Below are 16,449 nucleotides of genomic sequence, written 5' to 3' on the forward strand. Positions count from 1 at the left end.
CTTAACCTGGGGCTAATATATCTGCCTTCTATCACTCTGGTGTAGCCCTCTGGCCCGACCCTGTCACAATACATATAACATGATGGGGATCTAAATTGGCTGTTACCCCTCAAGAAAGAGATCTTGAGCCACTGTGGATAATTCTGTGAAAACATCTGCTCAATGTGCAGCGGCAGTCAAGAAAGCTAACAATGTTATGAACCATTAGGAAAGGATAGATAGTCAGACAGAAACTATCATAATGCCACTATATGAATCCATGGTATGCCCACAGCTTGAATACTGCTTGCAGTTCTGGTTGCCCATCTCAAAAAAGATAGATTAGAAATGGAAAAGGTGCAGAGAAGGGCAACAAAAATGATTAAGATTATGGTCCAGCTTCCACATGAGGAGAGATTAAAAAGACTGGGACTGTTCAGCTTGGAACAGAGATGACTAAGGGGGGACATGACAAAGGTCTACAAAATCATTTAATGGTTCGAAGAAAAGGAATAAGGAAGTGTTATTTATCCCTTTATATCTCACAAGAACCAGCAGGTCACCCAATGAAATTAATAGGCCGCAGATTTAAAACAAACAAAAGGAAGTACTGCTACACACAACGCAAAGTCAACCTGTGTAACTCATTGCCAGGGGATTTTGTGAAGGCCAAAATTATTACTGGATTCATAAAAAGAATTAGATAAGCTCATGGGGGATAGGTCTGCCAATGACTATTAGCAACCGCATACGCTGGGTGTCCCTAGGCCTCTGGCTGCCAGATGCTGGGACTGGCTGAGACAGGATGAATCACTTCATGATTGCCCTGTTCTGGTCATTCCCTTTGAAGTATCTGGCATTGGCCACTGTCAGAAGACAGGATACTGGGCTAGATGGACCATTGGTCTGACCCAGTGTGTGACTGTTCATATGTTCTTAACAGTCACCACTAAGGAGAAGAGGATGATTTCATTCTGGGACCACTTGAGGAGTAAGGTGCTTCTTGTCATGCGTAAGGGTGGCAGAATCTGGCCCTTCTGTTGAATCTGATGTAGCACTTTTCATCTGTGGGTCCTAAAGCATTTTACAAAGGTGGACAAATATTATCCCTATTTTAGAGGGAGAAAAATGAGGCCCAGAGCATTCTCAGGGAGGATCTTTACCTCTGTAACACAATTCCTTCCTGCGTCTGCCAGGGCATTGATTTGACAACATTCAGGTGACTGCAAAGCCTGTCTTTTCATGGAATCCTAGAATATCAGGGTTGGAAGGGACCTCAGGAGGTCATCTAGTCCAACCCCCTGCTCAAAGCAGGACCAATCCCCAATTTTTTGCCACAGATCCCTAAATGGCCCCCTCAAGGATTGAACTCACAACCCTGAGTTTAGCAGGCCAATGCTCAAACCACTGAGCTATCCCTGCCCCTGCCCCCGCTGCTTCTGATGGAGGAGAGTTGAACGGATGAGCAGTTGTGGTGGACGACTGAATACTGGCCAAAGGGGCATTTCCAATGGCTTTTAGGTTTTATACATTGGCCCAATGCATGTGGAAGTGGTATCACTATTTTGCACATGCTCCTATAGCTTTGGGGCGAGGGGGAAGGGAGTGCATTTTATAAAACAGACAGACCAGCTGTCTGATAGCAATGACTTGCAGCAACACTGATCTGGGGTGGGCTGTGTACTGCTTATTTTAATTGATGTTATTATTTTAATTATACGGTGCTTCAGCAGCTGGAGGAATGAATCTACTATCAGGCCCTGCCTTAGAGTGTAGGCTGATTTCTGCAGGTATCAGGGGGAAATCTCCTTCGCCACCCCATCTTCAAATTCAGCATTGCACAATTGGCTCAGCACATTACAGGACTTCCTCTGGCTAGGACCAGGGTCCTGACGCTATGGCACTGAACAAGCGTTCCATTCTGAATTGGAACCGCAGTGTGGTCCAGAAGACAGAGCACTGAACTGGGCCTTCGGAAACCTGGGCTCATTTCCCAGCTCTGCTGCTAAGTCATCTCACCTCTCTGTGCTGCTTGTTTCCTCTCAGCCTGCACCTGATCCCCTGACCCTGATGGGAGTCTTTCCATTGACTGCTTTGGGTGGAGTTCCTCCTGTCTGTTTAGATTGTAAACTCTTGTTTCTTAGTAGGTGTCTGTACAATGCTACTGTAACGTAAATAATACTGTGGTCAGACAGTGCCAATACCAAATAATAAGCAGCATTAGAGTCAGAGAGAGGAGTTATTTAACTTAAGTGCCAACGTGGACACAAGAACAAATGGCTATAAACTGGCCATCAACAAGTTTAGTCTTTAAATTAGGCGAAGGTTTCTAACCATCAGAGGAGTGAAGTGCTGGAACAGCCTTTCAAGAGGAGCACTGAGGACAAAAGTCTAAGTGGCTTCAAGACTGAACTTGATAAGTTTATGGCGGGGATGGTATGATAAGACTGCCTACAATGGCATGTAGCCAATCTGCGATTGCTGACAGCAAATATCTCCAATAACCAGTGAAGGGACACTAGAAGGGGAGGGCTCTGAGTTACTACAGAGAATTCTTTCCCAGGTCTCTGGCTGGTGGGTCTCGCCCACATGCTCAGGGTCTAACTGATCACCATATTTGGGGTTGGGAAGAAATCCCCCCCCCCAGTCAGATAGGCAAAAAAAAACCCAGGGTCTCTGCCATTCTCTGCAGCATGGGGCACGAGTCACTTGGTGGTTTAAACTAGTGTAAATGGTGGATTCTCTGTAACTTGAAGTCTTTAAGTCATGATTTGAGGATGTCAGTAACTCAGCCAGAGGTTAGGAGCTATTACAGGAGTGGGTGGGTGAGGTTCTGTGATCTGCAATGTGCAGGAGGGTCAGACTAGATGATCATGATGGTCCCCTCTGACCTTAAAGTCTATGAGTCTATTTGATGGTCAGAGGAAGGGGATTTTTCATTAATTTAAAGTGTTTTCATTAAACTACTTTTAGAAAATGTTGAAGTTTTCAGGGTTGCTGCCCCTGTGAGCAGAGGCAGGGCATCTTTACATGAAACTGAACTCTGAACAAAGGACATTTCCTGATAACCTGGTAGGGAAAACATGGGCCATTCATTAAGATATGTGAAAGGGTTTAGTGTGATTGGGTTTTCCCATTTGCCATGCTGCCCCCACATTGAGTGCAAAGACAAAAGCATTACGGTGTTTTCTTATCTCTAGGGTGACGGCCCTGGCAATCATTTCCTAGAAGATGAGACTATAATGGAGTGTTGGCTGCTGCTACCAGAAAAGAATTTAATGCTACAAGGGTCTTAAACCTGGGTTGTAAACTGCTGTGATTTTTCTGCCTACAATCAGTTGCATTTGCACAAAGAGAAAAAAATTGTAAATATTTTTACAATCCCCAAATAACTAGAGCCCTGATCCTGTAACGAACTATGTGTTGACAGGATCTTGCACTTATGTGGAAGTCAATGGGACACAGGAATTTGCCTGTGTATATAAACTTGCAGCATGGAGGCCTAAAACACCTTTATTTGCAGAACTATTGGCAGAGTTGGGGTTAAGCACTGCAGAGCCTTCATTAGTCCCACTCTTGGAAGTTAATAAAGTGATTGTGCCAACACACAGAGCGAGGGCTGAAAGTGTCATAGAAAAAAACAGTACATATTTTAATACCAAAATATTTGACGGGCACCCCATTGATGACAGAGATGGGGAGTGGCTGGTGAGTCCATTTGTGCCACGACCCACTGGCTTCCCTAACACTCTAGCAGGGAGATGTGGGGTGATGCTGTACCATACCTGGTCTGCCATTCATTGATACTGCTTAATTTGCCTGCATTGATGTGCGGGAAAAGGAAAAAGATGAGTGGGACATGGACTGAGAGACCTGCATCAGGCACTTGGACGCACTGGCTGTTCCCACTCAGCTCCACCCTGATATTAGGGACCACCAACCATCCTGACTTTGTTTTAAAGTGGCTTTTCAGCTTTTAGGACAGCTCCTTGTTCACAACCTCCAGTCTCAAGAGCACCAAGGACTTTTTGAGGTTCCTCACTGTTTGGAGTTTCAACTCACTGCTGATCCACACACACAAATTTGGAGTCATTGAGCATAATAAAGCAGAGTTGGGGACGAAAAAGTTCCTGGTCAGAGCAACAGCCTGTATCTGTCTCAGTCTGGCATGTGGCAATGGGCCCAAACAACAAAATTTAGCTCCTGTTCTCTGATACGCCAGATCTGATATGCCCCAAACTTCTGGAGTATTCCAATTCAGGGCTTTGGGTGGAACCACTGAAAAAGTTCCCCTCTGCAAACTAGAGTGGAAGTTTGTAATGAATCTGTAGTAGTTCCGACATTTATGTGAAATGTACATACAGCATATATTTCATGCTGCAACCTTTTCCAAAACTGGAAGGCTATTTTACTGGCCCTAGGTTGAGGACTTCTTTTTTGTTCACAGCTCTTAGCTGAAAATCCCCTGGCAGCAAAGCTGGAATCTGAGTGTAACAGATACGAGCTGCCATTCCCAGAGCTAGGAATGGTGTCAACTTGATCCACTGCTAAACGTCCAGGACTATGAGTGTGAGAGCGGGAGCTGGAGTAACTCGTGAACAGTAAGCTTGACTGTCCCCATAGCATCTGATCAATGACTGACTTCCATGCAATCCGCTTGGAATGGCATTTAGAGGGGTAAACTGGTTCTCTGGCTTCCTGTCCTGGACACTGTCAGCTAAATGAAGCTTACAAGCACAACTCCGTTGGCTGCATGTTATTTCTTTGCTGCAGTTGCCCCCTGAAACATGCATCTAAGTTTAGGACTGACGTTTCATTGCAGGTGTGCCAGCTTATAAATAAATGCTTATGTACACTCATAGGAATGGGACTACTCACATCACAATGTCCTGAAGCACATTCCTCTCCCCTTAGTTTTTCCTGGGAATTTTATTAACATCTGATTTCTTTCTATATCCTTTGGAAAGTAAGAGGTTTAGCTTTATCTGAGAACCTTGAAACAGATCAGCTTCTTAAGGCTATAGTTATGACTGGATCTCTGTCTGAGGAATCTTAGAAATACATATGGGTGCCAGAACTTCACTCTGACTCTCCAATGCAATGTAGGCTGTTGCATAAAATTCTCTATGGTAGACTGTAGTTTATACTCTCCTCCAACTTTAAAGAGATAGAGGATGTATTGTACCTTGCACTAGGATTAATGATTATCCGACTGAAACCAAACTAAACAAATGATTTAGTCCACGGATGGCACAGGCAGACCAGATCTAGGGCTTCAAGTCTTAATTTAAAGTAGGAGCGAGGTCAGGACCTTGGGAGAGGGGGCGGAGCAGGGGCAGGAAGAGGCAGATAAAGGGTGGGGCTTTGGGGAAGGGGCAGAGTGGGGGCAGGGCCTTGGGGCACAGCATGGGTTGAGCACCCCCGAGAAAAGGAAAAGTCGGTGCCTGAACTCATAGCCATCCATTTCTTCTTACGCTGTTTCATCACTGCCACAAAACTACGATGTCATGTTATTGCCAATATTAGTGTGGATATTTATTATTTAACTCCAACTAAGAGTTTGTCTACTCAGTCCCACAACGCGGACTCCGGGGGAGTCAACTGCAGCCGGCACTAACTTGTTGCGCTGTGACAGCCCTGTTGTACTGTAATGGTGGGGCTGTGTAGACAAGCCCTAAGATCAGGGCCCCATTGGGCTAGACCCTCTGTAGACACAAAGAGACAGCTCCTGCCTCAAAGACTTTGGCATCTAAAGAGACAAGGTAGAAAAGGGTGGGAGAAGGAGACACGACATACAAATAGAAGATTGGGAGCGGAGGCGCAGGCAGATCAAGTGGCTTGCCCAAGATTACACAGAACGTTTGTGGCAGAGCTAGGAACTTAACCCAGTAATACTTTCCAGGCCTCAAGCTGTCATCACTGATAATCTCCTCTGGAGCAGAAGCAATTCCCAAAGGACAAGCTGAGCCACTTACATTGCAGAGATGGGTCCAGAGTGTTTTCAATTAACTGGTTCCTGTGTCCAAGGCCAGCTCTACACGAGGAACTTTTGCTGGTATAACAACATCAGTTAGGGGTGTGATCTTTTTACATTTTTATACTGCAGATATACTAACAAAAAAGTCCCTTTGCTGGCCTGGCTTATTTTGCTCTGGGAACTGGTCTAAACTATACTAGCAAAAGCACTTTTTTTTTGGTGTCGCGGTTCCTTGTGGGAGTTGTAGTTTGGATGCCTCATGCTCCCATTCTCCTCAATGGGCCATACTCCCTGGCTGGACTACATTACCCATGATGCATAAGGTCCCCATTGTGGCTGAATTGCCACAGGGCATCATGGGAGTCCACATAGGTCTGAAAATGTAATTATAAACAGGGAATCATGGACGAGGTGCATTTGTAGTGAGGTCTCACAGGGATCGGTTCTTGGCTCTTTGCTACTTAACATTTTTATCAATGACTTGAAAGAAGATGTAAAATCATCACTGACAGTTTGCAAAAGACAAAAATTGGGGATAAATAATGCAGAGCACAGGTCACTGATACAGTGTGATCTGGGTTGCTTGGTAAGCTAAGCACAAGCTAACAATATGCTTTTTAATATGGCTAAATGTAAATATATTTATCTAGGAACAAAGAACATAGGCCATACTTACAGGATGGGGGACTGTATCCTGGGAAGCAGTGACTTTGAAAAAGATTTGTGGTGGATAATCAGCTGAACATGAGCTCCTAGTGTGATGCTGTGACCAAAAGGGATAATGCGATCCTTAGATGCATAAACAGGGGAATCTGTAGTATGAACACAGAGGTTATTTTACCTCTATATTTGGCACTGGTGCAACCATGGCTGGAATACCGTGCCCAGTTCTGGCGTCCACAATTCAAGAACAATGTTGACAAATTGGAGAGTATTCAGAGGAGAGTCATGAGAACAATTCCAAGATTAGAAAATATGCTTTATAGTGATAGAACAAGGAGCTCAATCTATTTAGTTTAACAAAGAGAAGATTAAGGGGCAGCTTGGTTACAGTCTATAAATACCCACATGGGGAACAAATATTTAATAATGGGCTCTTCAATCGAGCAGAAAAAAGGTATAACGTGATCCAATGGCTAGAAGTTGAAGCTAGACAAATTCAAACTGGAAATAAGGTGTGAATTTTTAGCAGGGAGGGTAATCGACCACTTGAACAAGTTACCAAGGGTTGTGGTGGATTCTCCATCAATGGCAATTTTAAAATCAAGATGAGATGTTTTTCTAAAAGATCTGCCCCTCGGAATTATCGTGGGGAAGGTCTATGGCCTGTGTTATACAGGAGATCAGCTTAAATGTGGCCACAGCAACATGAGTGGCAGGCAGGGCTAGTCGTCTTAGTACATCCCTAGGGTCTCAGGCGGGACTGTATTTGGTGCGGCTAGCCAATCCTTCTGCTTGCACTGCCATGGCTACACTCTGCTTTTAGTTTGCTAGCTTCATTGGCACTACTGCGGGTATGTCTGCCCGAGCTGGAAAGTACACCTCCAGACCCAGTGTGGACACACCCTAAGAGACAGAGATCAGCATGAGCTGAACCAGCTTTTAAATGCTGCTTTTGGAAGACTTTAGCTTAGTCCATGCCACTGCCATATCAAGTCCTAAAACCTCTTTTATCTGACCCCAGGTGGTAGGATGTTATCCCGAGCCTGGATAAGAGCAGCCATTGTGCAGAGGAAGATGGTTACCAAGGCAAAAGGAATTAATATGGCTTCAGGTCAAAGGAAAGGAAACAAGCACTGCAAACACGCAAAGCGATGAAGAGCCTCAGGGTATATGGCCTAGTTCTATGCCATTTGTAAATGCACCCCAGAACAATCATCTGCTTCTAATGTTTAGAGGGGTGAGTGAGTGAGTGAGTGAGTGAGTGTGTGTGTGTGAGAGAGACACTGTTCTCAGACCCAGTTTGAGCAGTCTCTTTGATAGTGTGTTTCCTGCCATATTAAAAAAATCATTCTCTGGGTCAGCATTCAACTAAAAAGATGGAGGGAGCTTTTCAGATGCGAGGACTGGCCTGCAGCTTGTTACACTGAGGCTCACCTGTAAGGATAGTTGGCAAACCAATAAACACAAACTAGGACAAATGTAGCAATGAAAGGAGAGGAGTTGGGGTCAAATCCTGTTTGCCATGGGGCGGCAGAGTTGGGAGGGGTGGACTTAACTGAGATATTATAAAGTGAATATCTATCAAACCCTCCCATTTATGATGTACCACAGTGTAAAACTTTAGGAAGTCAGAGTCAGCGTAGCTAGATTTAATAAGGGGCTAGAAGATTTTCGGTAGTTATACACACTAGGACAGGGGTCATTCAGTGTCATGTTTCAAGGCCTAATATTAGCCCAAGTATGAGGCAGGAATGTTGTCACCTCATGTACAGCATAACATTACTAGCCACATGCTTTATAGCTTTATATTTACTCTGAGGCATCAGGGCAAGCACAACACAGAGGTAGGAGACGTGATGGATAAGGCTGTGAGTTGGTCACGGAGTCCGTGACCTCTGTGACTTCTGCAGAAGCTGGTGCATCTGGCTCCGGGGCTGCCTGAGCAGCTCAGGCTGCGCCTGGGCCAGTCTCATCAGCCACTCCTGGGACAGTCTTGGCCACCGCCCACCCGCAACAGCAGCAGGAGGAGTTTCGGTGTGGGAGGGGGCTCAGGGCTGCGGTTTGGGACGGGGTGATGGCTGTGGATGGCGCTTATTTTGGGGGGGGCTTCCCGGAAGTGGCAACATGTCCCTTCCTCATCTCCTAGCTCCACGCATCAATCAATTTTACTAGTGTAAAATATGGCAGCCTGCTTGTTAGGTGAAGTTTCATGGCACCTGTGCTCTGGCATCTGCACAGGCTGCCTTTGGGCTCGGGGACGGTGCTCAAGGTGTTCGTTCTGATCTTAAATGGCCCTTCTGCTTGAGGGAGCTGCTCACTTCTGCTCTGAGCAGCCTCTCTTTCTCACTGACTGTTGGACTGGGTGATAACACCACAGAGTACAAGCCTCATCCAGCGTTCCCAGTTTGAGACATACAGAGAATACATCTGAATCCTGGCACGAGGAAGAGACCAAGGGAACAAACGAAAGAGCGAGAGAAGACTGGCAGTTCAGACACCAGCAGGAGAGCACATGATGTGGGGAAAAGGAGCAAGAAACACTAGGACAAGAATTAGCTTAGAGTTCACGTCTGCTGGGAGCTCCAAGGAGACAGGAGAAAAGGCTTCAACATAGCCTCAGGCTGGAGCCATAGATGTGGGAGGAACTTGGCTTACAACGTTCCCCAAACCTATGTGTATTTATTTTTGTTAATAAGCTTTTCTCGTATGCATCTTCAGCAAGGGTTCTCTCTTAGTGAGCCCATCCCAGTCACTAGGACTCCAACAGTGCCCGATTTGAATATGCAGCAATAAAGGCTAAGTTAACTCTGATGTAAGGTGGATACAATTCTGCCGGCTTCGACAGAGATTCATTTCCTTCCATCTGGTCTGGAGCTGGCCCTCTCCAAATTGTGAGCTCTACCTGCCAGCTGTTAGCTAGACACCAGTCAGTCACAGCCAAGTGGCAGACAACCTCCCATACTCCGTGCATCTCTTGCTACCCGAGACCTGCACGGCACCTCATCCGTGATTCAGATCGGGTCAGCTCTATCAGATATGCTGAAGGGAAGCCTTTCTTTTGGTCAGCCTGGTAGGCACAGTGCTCAACTCTTCTCAGCGGGAAATCCCTCCGACTTGCAACACACCTATCATGAGCATCCACCGTAGGTATTAAAGCCGCTTGTTTTATAATCTCTCAAACAAACATGCTAGCAAAAGAGTCACCAGCAAAAATGTACACCAGTCAGTGGGAACAACTCATTACCTTTGTTCCAAAGCACAGGCCTGAACCCTAGAGTTAAGGAAGATCTCCATTAGCTATATTAGTCTAGGATTCGGCTTTTCTTTTGTGAGGCAAGTCATTAGAGGACAAGAAAAGTCACAATTTAAAACCAATCCTGCTTAGCGTGCACGTGCCCACATGCCCACTCGCACAACTTCATAACCTCAAAGGGCTTTTACAGACATTAGGCAATGAATGCACGTGACACTTGAGTAGCTCTGAAATTCTCCAGTAAAGGGCAGTGGACATACCCATTAGCCACTGCATTTCAGTTTTTCCACTCCAAGAGCGGTCACAGTACCACATTTCTGTTCCAAGAGTCTCTCCCCTTTTCCTTTGTACGTGGTGCTTTGAGGACCTCTTCAGGAGCAATGCATTTTATGTGCGGCTCACATACACCACAATCCATGTCCAAATGCAGTGTGTAAAGTGTCTCTCCCCTTTGGAGATGATGGGCCAGATTCTCAGCCAGCATGAATGGGTGTAGCTCCATTAACTTCAATAGAGACACACCAATTTACATCAGCTGAGGATTTAGCCGAGTGATTTTTCCCCCGCAGGAGCACAGTGTTATAAAAGTAGGTCAGGGTGTCAAACAAGTCTCTGGGAAAAGCATTCATCCTCCCAAGGAGTTCATGGAAGTCCCATTGGTTCTATGGCGAGCCTGTGAAAGCTCGGTACAATCAGGGAAGTTACTAGCCATGTTAACCAGCATCAGCCATCGAGTGATGAAATATGTTGTCAGGGAGGTTATTACATGTAAGCATCTTGTATAATGGTTTCATGGCAAAGAAAAATCCTTCACCCTTTGTAGTTAATGTAGGTCTCTGGGACACTCTATAACATAATCTCATAAAATAAAATAAGTTTGGAAGCCTTTCAAATACTGGGAAGGAACAGCAGGCTGTGGGTGGGCTGCCATACTCTGCGAAGGCTGGCTGTTAGTACCCAGATGTTGAATGCCAATTTTCCATTTACTGCTGTAAAATAACAGACTGTCATGTGGTAAAAATAACCACGACAGGCAGACAGAGCATTCCAATGTTTGCTTCACCTACAGCACTTAGGCAAGAATGTGTCTGCGAAAGTTCATTAGGCATTTATCTCGCTGCTAGACCAAAGGGTACATTTCATGTTTGTGATTTGGAGAGAGGAGGGGGTAAAATATTATTTACCGCCCAAAGTCTAATGCAACTGTATAACCCAGGGGATATCAGTCAGGTGACACTGGCAAAGAATCACAGAAAGAGTTACTTTCTTCCAACCCTGAAGAAGAAACCCTATAAGAAAAAGGAAAACAGAATTATCCCAAATGCTTCTCTTCCTCGCTCTCAGCTGCTCTGTAGCATTCCTGCCTAGAGCATTCCCCATCTCACTTCTGCCTGGCATTCTGCCACAGATTTAAAGAAACAGTCCACACAGTCTTGCAATCACATTTGCTGAATCTAATAGTTAAAGAATGCTTTTCAACCAAGTTCCATCTGACTTCTGTTTAGCCTCAATCATGCTCCCATTGAAGTCAAAGGCAAGAGTCTAATGGGACTTCAAAGCAAGCTCAAACCCACTATATTTGCTAAAAATTTCAGGTAGTGATTGGTGCAAGTGTTTAGAAGAAAATATCTCCTCTCCCCTCAAAATGAATCTTTACCCAAGTCTAGAACCAAATCAGCATCCAGTACTAGCATATCTGACATATCTGACACTGCAGTCAGATTGTTCATGGGAAGAAGTTTTCTTCTGGCCCAGTGTAAAAAGCAGATTTCCAGGCACTTATGACCCTACAGAGCTGCTCAAGTCAGTTTGACAAAACAGACAGAACACCCTCCTATGCCCCCAGACTCTCTCTTCTCAAAAAGCATACAACGCCAAACTCCAGTCACTTTGAATTAGGCTTAGTCAGTCTTATTCGGTCGGCTAGGTCAGAACCAAATCCCTGGATACAAAGATCCCTCAACTCTGTGTCTCTACCCATCTCGCTTTTCCTTTCTTGGTTAATTACGCTTCTAATGCTCCTATGATTCCTCACTCTCTAAGCAAATTAAAATAATCTCACTCTGCCTGTGATTTTTACTGCAAGGCTCTTATTCTGCTCGTATTTTGCCATAGTCTTTCTTTCCCTGGTTTGTCTTTTATGTATGTTTTGTACTTCTGTGTGCCCTTTGTTGGTGATTATCCACATAATTACACAACGGTATTTAGTTATTTGTAATCGCTTCTATATTATGGACTGTTGTACTTTACTGCTGGTTTTTTATGATGTCTGTGAGTCATACTGACTTTCTGGATGTGCCTGGAATTGTGAATACAGAAATGCAGACTAAGGTAGGCCAAGATCCTGCAAACACTTGCACAGGAGTGATCCTATTGAAGTCAGTTGGATTACGCACATGGGTAAAGTTACTCACATGAGTAAGGGTTTGCAGGATATAGGCCATACTTTATGATTTCCTGTCTCTTGCATTTCATGAAAATCTAATAAAGAACCGGAAAAAAGAAAAAGTGAAACATTGTTTGCCTTGAGTTTTTTCAACAAAGGATCAGATTCTGATACCCTTACGTCCCGTGGGTGGGCCTTACTGTATATGTGGTCCTAATGATTTCAATGGGTCCACTTGTGGAGTAAGTTGCTATTCAATGTGAGTGAAGTTGTCAGTAAATTCCGACTCGTAATAACAGACACATAACTCCCACAGTATTCTTGTCAGCAAGTTAAAGAAGTATGGGCTGGATGGATGCACTACAAGGTGGGTAGAAAGTTGGCTAGATTGTCGGGCTCAACGGGTAGTGATCAATGGCTCCATGTCTAGTTGGCAGCCGGTATCTAGCGGAGTGCCCCAAGGGTTGGTCCTGGGGCCGGTTTTGTTCAATATCTTCATTAATGATCTGGAGGATGGTGTGGATTGCACCCTCAGCAAGTTTGCGGATGACACTAAACTGGGAGGAGTGGTAGATATGCTGGAGGGTAGGGATAGGATACAGAGGGACCTAGATAAATTAGAGGATTGGGCCAAAAGAAATCTGATGAGGTTCAACAAGGAGAAGTGCAGAGTCCTGCACTTACGATGGAAGAATCCCATGCACCGCTACAGACTAGGGAACGCATGGCCAGGCAGCAGTTCTGCAGAGAAGGTCCTAGGGGTGACAGTGGATGAGAAGCTGGATATGAGTCAACAGTGTGCCCTTGTTGCCAAGAAGGCCAATGGCATTTTGGGGTGTATAAGTAGGGGCATTGCCAGCAGATCGAGGGACGTGATCGTTCCCCTCTATTCGACATTGGTGAGGCCTCATCTGGAGTACTGTGTCCAGTTTTGGGCCCCACACTACAAGAAGGATGTGGAGAAATTGGAGAGAGTCCAGCGAAGGGCAACAAAAATGATCAGGGGTCTGGAACACATGACTTATGAGGAGAGGCTGAGGGAACTGGGATTGTTTAGTCTACGGAAGAGAAGAATGAGGGGGGATTTGATAGTTGCTTTTAACTACCTGAAAGGTGGATCCAAAGAGGATGGATCTAGACTATTCTCAGTGATAGCAGATGACAGGACAAGGAGTAGTGATCTCAAGTTGCAATGGGGAAGGTTTAGGTTGGATATTAGAAAAAACTTTTTCACTTGGAGGGTGGTGAAACATTGGAATGCATTACCTAGGGAGGTGGTGGAATCCCCTTCCTTAGAAGTTTTTAAGGTCAGGCTTGAGAAAGCCCTGGCTGGGATGATTTAGTTGGGATTGGTCCTGCTCTGGGCAGGGGGTTGGACTAGATGGCCTCCAGAGGTCCCTTCCAACTCTGTTATTCTATGATTCTATGACATTTGGTCTGTGTTAAATTATGGCTGTGAAACATGGGCATTCAAATAATTGACAATAAAGAGGCTACTAGTCTTCAAATTATGAAGTTATAGAAGAATTCTGAAAACATGATCGATAGCTTATGTAACCAACAAAAAGTACTGGAACTCAACAAATGCTGGTCAGAGATCTCATGAGGAGAAACATTCGATTTGCAGGACACATTTTTAGAGGTTCACAGGCAATGCATGTTTATGGAAGGGAAAGCTGATGGCAGAAGAACACGAGGCAGAAAAAAAAAGACCTTGGATGGACGATGTGGATCAAAAGGACTATTCATCCACAAAGAGATGAGCAGGGAATTGTACAGAATGGGCTACTATGGTTGCAAACCTCCAGTAATGGAGATGCCGCATTAGAAGAAAAAGAAAGATGTTAGACTCTGAGCCATAGGCTGCAAGTGGGCTCATGCAATTACCATGATAGTATTAGTGCCTTCTTCTACCATGGAGCTCCATGCATACAGGCTGAGTTTGCTTCTGATACAAAGAGAGGGACAGTCCTCCCCAATGATCTCTCACCAGACCCCTTCTCACTTCCCTCAGCTGTCTCCCATCCCCAAATGCCTTGTTCCCCTTCCCATGTAAAAGGATAGGATTCCCAGATTTTAGTCCTAATCTTCCAGCCAATTTAAAGAAAAAGTGTCAGATTAAAAACCATGATTTTTAGAAATGTTTCCTTACCGGTGTTGCTAACAACACTGTGCTGTGAATTCACACAAAGGGAATGGCACTGTCTTAGTGAGAGAGATTTAGGGTGGGATTTTCAGTAGCACTGAGTGCTGGCCTAAGTCTGCTCCAATCGAGCAGACTGGGTTCTAGGCCCCAGATCTTACAGATAAATCTAGATAAATAAATCTTACAGATAATCTAAATCTACCCTAACACTGCCCGAGGGTAGAGATATATGCCACCGCCTGACAACACAGGAAAACAGGCCCATGTGGGACTGTAGGCCGTCTGTATTAACTTCAACCTGGTATGCAGCTGTATCCATTTTGGCATTGTATTCGTAGTGCTTGCCAAAGCTCTGGTGTTTATTTCTGACCTGGAAAGGCACAGTGAAATCTCGTACAACATAGTGGCGCTTATTTTAAGCGAGCAATAAGTCGTCGTCGTAGTAGTAGTAAGAGAGTGACCCTTATGAACACATTAACTTGAGTGAAAGAAGCTGAATCCTCAGTAAACAACAGGCAGGTTCTGCTGTAAAGGTGGGGATGAGCGGGTGCTTCTTGTTTGTTAAAGTTGGCACCTGAGGCTAACTGCCAGTAGATGACAATAAGCCAGTTGCCCTGTTCTTTGCCCTGAACTTTACATATTCTCCAGCAGGACGCTGCTCCCCCTCACCCCCGGCCAAGCATGTGTGTTACAGGATTCCTTTCACAGATGCCTCAATACTGCAGCTGTTTAGCACTCACCCATCTGAGACAGCTTGAATCTCTGATGCAGAACCAAGGTCCCTGGCACGCTGGACACATGGTGCAATGGTAGTCTCACCCCTCTGGCTTGTTGTACGATCAGACAATAGTTTTCCTCTGCTCTTGGGTATCTGGTTCAGCCAAATTCCTGTCTGTCTAGTTAAGGGGTTTGGGCCAGCTCCATCCCTAATGGACAGGTTCTCTCTTTAGTAGCATACTTCCAAGGGAGAGAGGGCAGGGGCCTTTGGCCCTGATTCAGCAAGGTACTTAAGTATGGGCTTACCTGTAAGCATATAGGTAGTCCCACTAAAGCCATGTGGCTAAGTATCTTGCTTCAGCGTATTACCGTGCAATTCTTCCCCATCACTCTCAACTCTCTAACGTGTTCTGGCTACTGGGACATATCCTGGGATAAAGCCCACCATCTCAAGGCTCTCCCCTGGCTGGGTGGTGACACCAAACGGAAATAATCATTTTAGCCTGTTTGCGGTTCTTTCTGCTTCCCTCCTCCAGCTCACATTCCTGCTGTCTCCCCGTTTCTCCACCACTCATAAGAACATCTATACTAGGTCAGACCAATGGTCTTTCTAGCCCAGTATCCGCTGATGGTGGCCAGTGCCAGAGCTTCGGGAGAAGTTTACAGAACAGGGCAGTTGGTGCGATCCACCCCTGTCTTCTGGCAGTCAGAGGTTTAGAGTCACCCTGAGCATGGGGCAGCCGCCCTGACTATCTTAGCTAATAGCCACTGATGGACCTATCTTCCATGAACTTCCCCCTTACACGTGCCTCAGTGGGATCTGTTGGGAGGGATCTAGTTGTCAAAGGAACCTGTACTATATATTAAGAATTTAGGTCTTCAGAGAGGTCTTGATCCTTGTTATCCCTTCACCCTAGTGGCCAGGTGTCACTGTGGCAGAGGAGGGAACTGGTACACACAGAGGCTAAATGACTTACCCATGGGCACACTGTAAGGCTTGTGTCAGAGCAAGGAACTGAAACCAGGTCTCCCAACTCCTAGTGCTCTCACCACTGGACCATCCTTCCTCTCCTTCAGGATCAAGACCACTCTGGAGACCTGAACTGCAAATGCATGAAGGTTGTGGGCCAAAATTCAGCCCTATCTTATGCTGGTGTATCCTGCGCCTACTTCAGTGACTCAGGATTTACACCGGCATAACTGACCATTTGCTCTTGTTGGTTTTAGAATACATCATTTGAAACAAAAAAAGCAAACAGGTGTAATGAGAAATTGATAAAAAAAAAGGTAGGGGCCAAATTCTGCAGCTGAAGGCACACGTACCATTC

General features: G+C 45.3%; 1 protein-coding gene across 4 annotated transcripts in view; it reads right to left on the reverse strand.

Annotated features, from left to right (window-relative positions):
* The window catches only part of PALM2AKAP2 (PALM2 and AKAP2 fusion), a 396,876-nt gene that overhangs the window by 273,644 nt on the left and 106,783 nt on the right, over nucleotides 1-16,449 (reverse strand). The window lies entirely within an intron of this gene.

Source organism: Lepidochelys olivacea, assembly GCF_965140295.1.
Source record: "Lepidochelys olivacea isolate rLepOli2 genome assembly, chromosome: 5".
Classification (NCBI taxonomy): domain Eukaryota; kingdom Metazoa; phylum Chordata; order Testudines; family Cheloniidae; genus Lepidochelys; species Lepidochelys olivacea.